We start from the raw sequence: 9,488 nt of genomic DNA on the forward strand, positions 1-9,488 counted from the left end.
GCCTATCAAGTCCTTCTTTTGACCCATTTTGCCAAAGGAAAGGACGTTGCCTAATAATTATGCACACCTGATATAGGGTGTTGATGTCATTAGACCACACCCCTTCTCATTACAGAGATACACATCACCTAATATGCTTAATTGGTAGTAGGCTTTCGAGCCTATACAGCTTGGAGTAAGACAACATGCATGAAGAGGATGATGTGGACAAAATACTCATTTGCCTAATAATTCTGCACTCCCTGTATTAAACAAATATGTAAGACTGCTTTCTTCCATTTGTGCAACATCTCTAAAGTTAGAAATATCCTGTCTCAGAGTGACGTTGAAAAACTAGTTCATGCATTTATTACTTCCAGGCTGGACGACTGTAATTCATTATTATCAGGATGTCCAAAAAACTCACTGAAAAGCCTTCAGCTGATCCAAAATGCTGCAGCAAGAGTCCTGACAGGGACTAGAAAGAGAGAGCAGATTTCTCCTGTTTTGGCTTCCTGTTAAATCCAGAATTCAAAATCCTGCTCCTCACATACAAGGTCTTAAATAATCAGGCTCCATCTTATCTTAATGACCTTGTAGTACCATATCACCCTATTAGAGCACTTCGCTCTCGCTCTGCAGGCCTACTTGTTGTTCCTAGAGTATTTAAAAGTAGAATGGGAGGCAGAGCCTTCAGTTTTCAGGCCCCTCTTCTGTGGAACCAGCTTCCAGTTTGGATTCAGGAGACAGACACTATCTCTACTTTCAAGATTAGGCTTCAAACTTTCCTTTTTGCTAAAGCATATAGTTAGGGCTGGACCAGGTGACCCTTAGTTATGCTGCAATAGACGTAGGCTGCCGGGGATTCCCATGATGCATTGAGTTTTTCCTTTCCAGTCATCTTTCTCACTCACTATGTATTAACAGACCTCTCTGCATTGAATCATATCTGTTATTAACCTCTGTCTCTCTTCCACAGCATGTCTTTATCCTGTCTTCCTTCTCTCACCACAACTGGTCGCAGCAGATGGCCCCGCCCCTCCCTGAGCCTGGTTCTGCTGGAGGTTTCTTCCTGTTAAAAGGGAGTTTTTCCTTCCCACTGTCACCAAAGTGCTTGATCATAGGGGTGATATGATTGTTGGGTTTTTCTCTGTATCTATGAAGCGCCTTGAGGCGACTTTTTTGTGATTTGGTGCTATATAAATAAAATTGAATTGAATTGAATTGAATTATCTATTGATTTAAGGAACATTGTCGTCAGTAAACTGTACAACAGGTAAAAGGGAAGGACAATAAGTGTTAGCTGCTGTTCTCCTGGGCCAAAAATTCAGTCTGGTCTTGTTTCAACCTTCAGCTTAATTGAACAATTAAAATTACTAATAGGCTGTCAAGTGAAACAGGGTGTGTGTGTGTGTGTGTGTGTGTGTGTGTGCGTGCGTGCGTGCGTGCGTGCGTGTGTAATCTTTCACATTTGAGTTTCACTTGCATACAAATAGTTTGATAGAACAGACCAGAAAGGAATTCAAACAGATGCATCAGTAATTCACAGAATGGCTGTGCCAAAGCAGCAGAGACAGCCACGCTCTGTCGTGTAGTGTCAGGAAGCAATGTCTCACGGAGGTCGAGTACAAGCAAACAGATCCACTTCATTACCTCAACTCTGATTAGACAGAGAAGCCAGTGTTTATCTGAACCACCCTACAACCTCTGAAGCTACAAAATGAAGCCAAAGTGCCAAAAACTGCAGGTCGTCTGATGACCACTGGAGTCTGGCTCCAAAAGCAACTTATGGACTCTTATGTCATGTGGTCCCCAAAAATCACAGATTGTTGAGGGTTTACAAATAATTTTCATTTAACGTAAACACAGATTAATACCAACACACTGTAATCAGTCTCAGTCAATCTGCTCATTCCAGTGTGTGTCTTTGCAGTCAGAGTCACAACAGTCAGCTCCCACAAACTGGTTGTATTTTGGTTATATTTGTATATAACAGCAAGGCTCATAATGCATATGTCATTTTGCAATTAAATTGTTGTCTTGCAGCAATTTTGGAGGAAGTTGAGAATTTTTCTTTCAGATCGATGAAGTTCTGGCTGGACTCTGAATGTAAGGATTTAAGGAGAATTTCTGTTTAATGCGAATATCTATGTATGTAGACAGATTGGGAAAATGTATTAATTTATCACAGTTAATTGCCATATCGCATTTGAGCTTGAGCTTATCCATTACCATTTTTATCAAAGTCTTGATATCTTTGAATATGGACTGTGATTTGACTGTGAGTGATCACAGGCCTGGCACCCATCTTCAGTGTTGGGGAGTAATGGAATACATGTACCGTTACGTATTTAAAATACAAAATATGAGTAACTGTATTCCGTTACAGTTACAGTTTAAAAAGGTGGTATTCAGCATACAGTTACTTTGTTGAAATAAATGGATTACACGGCGGCCTTTTCCTGTTTCATATGTTAGGCTGTGCCCTCTCTATGTTTGGTAATTCCACGCCGGTGGAAACCCAAACAAAAACGCATTAAGAGGCTGAAATGCCCGTGCCTCAATCTCACGTCTCATAATGACGTGAAGAAATACATTTTGAAATGATTAAATGTGAAGGCAATAGCAGAGTGTTACAGGCATCGCCCTAAACAATGCAGCCTGATGGGCAGTGTAGTCCGTGCTGCAGGGAGAATGGACTGTCATACCCGTTATGTGTCTGTGAGCGAGGGAGGGAGGAAAAGGAAAAGTACGAGCTGTCACGGAGCAGAAACAGGAGCTGGAAGCATGTAAATATAATAATAACCACTGCAGCCAAAAAGAGAGCCTGACGAGCCCAGCTGTAAGTATGCTATTAAGACTCGACTGCATTCTGTGTTCGTGTTTTCCTCCGAACGAAAAAGTTCGGTTGCAGCAGCCTTTCAACGCCTCTCTCTGTCTCCCGCTAGCAAAGTTGACCCAGACAACAAAGTAAAGCTAGTTTTCAGCTACGAGCCCAACACGAACCCGACGTATTAGCCAGAGGTCCCTTTACTACGGTTTACATTTATATTAAGATTTAAACATGTAGTTGGTGTTGGTATGGAGAGTAACCTTCAGTAATAAATCACACAGCAATAGGACATTCATGTAGTTGTAAAAAGCATCATAATATATTAAGTAATCCAATGTATTCAGAATACGTTACTCTCATTGAATAACGTAACAGAATACGCTACAAAATACATTTTGGGGCATGTAATCTGTAATCTGTAGTGGAATACATTTTAAAAGTAACCTTCCCAACAGTGCCCATCTTTCAGACAACAAAACCGCAAATTCATTGCACATGGTTGAAATAATTTCTGCAATTCCTACATCTCCAGGACTCTGTGGGGCTGGGAGGCGCTGCTGCGCTGGGCCCCGGTCTGGATGGGCCTGGGCCCCCTTTCCCTGGTGGGTCGCGGAGTATGGGGTTGCCTACTGGGGTCAGCGGGGGAGCTGGCCCCAGGGAGGGGTCACTTGCCCCTCCCTTCCTTCCCTCCCCATCTCCAGCTGCCTCCCTCTTCCCGCTCCACCACAACCACCCACACATGCAGGGCCTTGGAGTAGGGGTATGTCACCAGGGTGCAGAGGAGGCTACCCCCCCCCCCCCCCCCCCGTCCCCTTCTGGCTGCCTCTGCCTCAATTTTATCCCACAACTTAGACATTCACATTACTCACACTCTCATTACACATACATATATATAGGATCTTGGGGGTGGGCACGATACACGGAATCCAAAGTACCATCAGGGTGTACACCCCACCCCTGGCGTCGTTGCCCACCTCTCAAGGTTAAATACACGTAGACATTGAGGGCTAGCAGGAGGGGCTATGCGCTTACCTGCTGCTCTCTGGCAGGTAGCTCCATGCCCTCCTGGGTTTTAATTGCACCTTAGAACACACATGCATCAACACTACAATGAGCGGGTGGAGGGAGGTTTGGAGTCTTCACACACCCCCATTCTCTGCGACCTGCTGGAGCGGGGGGGCTAGGAGGAGGAGTTGGCCGTCCGACTGCGGTCTGGAGTGTGGGGCCTCCCTGCTGCTGCGGAGTCGGGGCGGTCTGCCTCCCCCCACCGCAGGGAAAAGGGTAACACCACCTGGGTCTGGGTGCAGTTCCCCCCTCCAGGGGCAAGGGTACCTAGACCCGGTTTCTAGAGTACGCTTGGGGAGTGTGATCGTGTGTACAGCGTCTCTTTATGTCTGTCTCCACGTTGGTTGAGTGTGGAGTAAGTGCATATAAGAGCATGAGGGTGGGAATGGATGTTTGTGTCTGTGTGTGCCTGTATGTCTGTGTCTATATGTCAGGTTGGGTATCAGGCGCCACCTCTCTGGGGACATCTTAGGCCCTCCAAGGTTTGGAGGCCTATCTCCCCCTACCACCACTTCCCCTGCCAGTGGCGGACTCCCTCTGACATCGGTGCGTTGGTGGTTCTTTGTGTCTGGGGGTGGGCGTCCGGGTACACACCGGCTCACTCCTTGGCGGCCGCTTATCGGGGCCTGGAGCCTGGGGCTCGCTCGGGCCACTTCGGAGGTGGGGTGCCCCCGGCCTCTCGGCCTGGGGCTCGGTCACTCAGGCACGGCTGGCTGCCGGCGGAGCTCACGGGCGCGTCACTGCAACTCCCCCTGGCTTCTGCTCCGCGGCTGCTGAGTGAGCCCTCATCTGGGACTCTCCTCAGCTCTTACTGGAACAGTGGCGCGGCTGCCCCTCTGTTGGTCTTCCATGGTTTCTTGTGTTCTGGGGGCCTCTGGATGTCTGGAGTTTTGATCTCCTCCATACCTGCTTCACGCCCTGGAGGACGTGGCTGTGGCCCCCCCCACACCCTCTAGCAGATCATTACATGAAGGAACCTTTAAAAAAAAAACAAAAAACAAGCGTGTCCATGCTCACAGGTGTACACACGGGTGATCACACACACAAACTACACCCTTTTTGGCTCCTACCTCAAAGCACACTGTGTTCTGTTGATCTTATGTGCTGCACAATAATGTTTAATATTTAGTATTTACTGTCATATTCCCATATATCATTGTGATGTTGTTTATTCTATTACTCTTGTTCTCTTCTGCTTGTTTTCTTTTTTCTTTCTCAGCAGGTGATCCAGGTGATTGATATATGCATTTTTTATTTCTTTTTTTTTCTCTGCCCGTTCTGTTGGTTTTTGTCTTTTGCCCTTCTCCCCCGTCCCTCTTCTCAGCTGTTTCTCTTTCCCTCTTTCTTTCTCCCCTTCTTTCCCCCAGTCAAGTCTGTCCCGTATTCAGTAAGTGAAAATAAAATAAACAATAAAAGGTGAATCAAATGGACCATTACTGCAAGGCTGGGATGGTCAATTTGGTAAAGTAAATCCGTTGGGCATCTTTCTTTGCCTTTAGACAACAATTCTGATGCAAAAGAGCCAAACGGGACAGGCCAAAAAAAAAAAAAAAAAAAAAAAAAAGGAAGGTTTTTGAAGAGTATCTCAACTTGTCCAGGTGTTGCAGCAGTCTTGCTCTGGGACATGTCCTGCACTGATTTATCATAGAAATCATAGAGAGAAAAATCAGGAGGAGCATGACAAGCTGACACCAGAGCTACTCGGCAGGAGGCGTGACGTCATTATGGTGCATGCAAGGAAAACAACAACTGATTATGTAGTTTTTAACTGTATGTAACTCACCCTCTCTTCTAATATGGCTATTTTTGATTTCCACAGCAGCAGCCAAAACACCAATTGAGTCCAAACCAATGAATGACATCATAAATCCATCACCATAATCTACGGTGTGGACTTGGTCCTCCACGCCATAAACTGTTCCAGGTCCAGAGTACCAGGTCCACAGATAAACCCATAGACAATGACAAAGATAAACAACAACTCGAGGTGAGAGCCCCCATTATCAGCAACATGTAATTACTCCACAAACACACTCTGAACAAAGTGTTTCTTGTTCTGCGATCAGATAAAGAGGTTTTGTCTGTAAACTCGTGTACTGACACCATTAAATCAGATACCATGCAGGGGGTCTCTGCAATTTTTCACAGATGGTAGGTTCGGTTGAGACAATGCAGGTCTTTGTGATTCCAACATTGGTTTGGAAGGTTGCAGCTCGTAGGTTGCCAGATTAAGCCCTCACCCACACGCTCTGTTGAAGCTTGGGGCTTGGCTTAGTTGCTCAGCAGGGATTCTTTTAGAACATGCCCACCCGTGTGTCATTGTTCAAAGCTTCATATACACCTCCCCATGCCAAAAGAAGGGGAAAAAAAAAACTGCAACGCACCAAACTTGTTCAATTTGCCCATCATGGGAGGTGATAGTCGAGAGGATTGGAGGTCCCCATTGAGTTTATACATTCTGGCAATCCACCATTGCCCATCACCTCCTCCTCATTTCACTGTAACCCACTTTAAACTTGCAGCCAATAAAACTACAATATATCAAACCTTAAACAGAGGATAGAAAGAAGAAGAGGATGACTTGAGATTAATTTGAAATGAGCTTAAGTACTGCTCAGCATGAGTATGTGTAGCTCGAAAGTAGACATATCCTGTGCCCCAATTTCACACTGAATGCAAGTGGTGAGAAAACTGTGACAGCTCCAAACTTAGCTGATTCAACGGCACGTTTTTAATGACACACATTTTATATAAAAACTTAAATATCTTTAGTGATTTGATGGCAGAGGAGGGTGTGTGTTTTTTTCTATGAAAACAAAATGACTGGTAAAAACACTGATCAACACAGGAAAGTTGCCGACCAACTGTCAGTGTCAACTATCAGTGTTTTTTCTTGTAACCTACAGAAATCCTTCAACTGTTTTACATGTTTGATTAGCTGAGTACTTTTCACAGACTCTCTTTTGCAACAATTTGTGTTCTCTTCAAACATTTTTCTCAGACTACATAAACTGTAACTAACTTTGCATCCGACACCATATTAGAGCGACAGATAAACCCGCTTAGCCTCTAATAATATCATTCACACACTTTATACACCTTAACAACAATTACCACAACACTTTGTTTAACATCTCACTGCAGTATAACAGGGCACAAAGCACTCAAAAATGAACAAACACTGAAAGCTAACTCAGCAGAGGACTTCATGTAATGGTGAATGTTTGTTAGACTTGGCTTGGCTTCAAAAGTAGATATTCCTATATGACTTCTTACTCTACCAGCACATTAAACTTTAAGGTGCTGACAGTTGCTTTCTGAGGTTATTTAACAGAAAAAAAGAATATTGTACTCATAATTCTTAATTCAGATCAAACTGAGGTTATTGTACTCGGCCTGAAAATCTTAGAAATATGGTATCTAAGCAGATTCTTACTCTGGATGGCATTACCTTGGCCTCCAGTAACGCTGTGAGGAACCTTGGAGTCATTTTTGACCAGGACATGTCCTTCAACGCACATATTAAACAAATATGAAAGACTGCGTTCTTCCATTTGTCCGCCACCCTGCAGCGGCGCTGCAGACCACGCCCTGCCACACACATTAACCAGGTAAAATACATATTTAGGCAGAATTTTGTAAATATCTATTTTTCATTTTTTCAGCAGCATAGTGCTTTTTTTCAGTTATTTTTTTAAAAGTCAGGTCAAGGCTCCAAAAGCCCAAAGGCGATATAAGGGGGGCGGCTCACAGCAGTTTTTCTTTGCTACATGGATCATTTTAGTTCAGCTGGGCGTCTTTCCTTTTGTTATATTTCTTTAAGAGTTCAAAATGTGTTAATTACATAAATAAAATGTAATTTTCTCTGTAGCACTTCATGGATTTCATAAGCAACACACCTTAGTTGTTCACACAAAGTAAAAAACAATATATACAGTGTTATCTTCATTTTAGATGTCAAAAAGTATTTGCGGCTTCCAGTGTTTTCTTTTGCGTGGAAACCGGGTCCAAATGGCTCTTTGGGTGTTAAAGGTTGCTGACCCCTGGCCTAAGGGAAGCATGTATAGTGTAAACAGAATTGGTCCTAGCACTGAACCCTGTGGAACTCCATAATTAACCTCAGTGTGTGAAGAGGACTCTCAATTTACAAGTACAAACTGGAGTCTATTAGATAGATATGATACAAACCACTGCAGTGCAGTACCTGTAATACCTACAGCATGTTCTAACCGCTCTAATAGGATATTATGGTCGACAGTATCAAACGCTGAGGTCTAGCAGGACAAGCACAGAGATGAGTCCACTTCACAGATTGAAGCATTAATTAATGGCAGGACTTCTTTGAGCAGTTTTGTAGGAATGGGGTCTAAAAGACACGTTGATGGTTTGGAGGAAGTAATTATTGAAGTTAACTCAGAAAGATCAATGGAGAAAAAGAGTCTAACTTAACATCAATGGTACTAAGAGTAGCTGTAGATAATATTACATCTGTGGGATGATTATTGGTAATTTTTTCTCTAATGATAAAAATTTTATTTGTGAAGAAGTTCATGAAGTCATTACTAGTTAACGTTAAAGGGATGGTTGGCTCAACAGAGCTCTGACTGTTTGTCAGCCTGGCTACAGAGCTGAAGAGAAACCTGGGGTTGTTCTTATTTTCTTCAATCAGTGATGAATAGTAAGATGTTCTGGCTTTACAGAGAGCTTTCTTATAAAGCAACAAACTATTTCTCCTGTAGCAACAGGCCAGACACCCCATACTCCCAAAGCACCCCAGAGGGACACTGTCAAATGTCTTCTCCAAGTCCACAAAAGACTGATTGGGCAAACTCCCACGCACCCTCTTAGTATCCTCAAGAGGGTAAAGAGCTCCTCCAGTGTTCTGCAACTGGGACTAAAATGGCATCTTTCTTCCTGTATCCGAGGTTTGACTAAAAGATGGACTCTCCTTTCCAACACCCTGGCATAGACTTTCCCTGGTCGTCCGAGGAGTGTGATCGCCCTGTAGTTGGAGGAGTGGGAGTTGAAGATTTCTTGAACTGGGGCCTTTACCATGCTCCGCCCTGGCCGCCATTCAGTACACATTGCACCTGACCTTTACGGTATATCCTGTGAGGGGTGGGCTTACAGGGGTGTGTGTCCATGTCCCTTTTTTGAGCTGTGCCCAGCCAAGCCCAATGGACTAAGGCCCGGCCACTAGGCGCTCGCCATTGGGCATCCCCCCCAGGCCTAGCTCCAGGGCGGGGCTCTAGTAATCCTATTGCAGGCAGGGTGAACTCTTCCTTAGGTCTTTCAGTCATAGTTGTTGTTTTGTTTTGTTTTTATTTTTCAAATGTATTTATAGTTTTAAACGTTCTTCTAAGCTAGCAGATTTAGATTATTCAGTAAGTGTAGAAATTTTTGTCTTCAGAGGTCTTAAATTCCCAAGATTAACCTAGAATTTAAAAATTATAATAAACTGGCAACAAAGTTATTTGTTTTCATAAACATAATTACATTTATTTGTATATAATTTGAACCTAAATTAGTAGAATTAAAATATTTTCCAAATTCTGAAAGCCACAATTCAATATGATTTGTGTTTTGGCCTATTTTAGAGAATTTAGGACAT

The sequence above is a fragment of the Aulonocara sp. 'chitande type north' Nkhata Bay genome, linkage group LG17 (assembly GCF_057382095.1).
Source record: "Aulonocara sp. 'chitande type north' Nkhata Bay isolate Kocher_YH1m ecotype deep benthic linkage group LG17, A_spYH_male_GT1.1, whole genome shotgun sequence".
Lineage (NCBI taxonomy): Eukaryota > Metazoa > Chordata > Actinopteri > Cichliformes > Cichlidae > Aulonocara > Aulonocara sp. 'chitande type north' Nkhata Bay.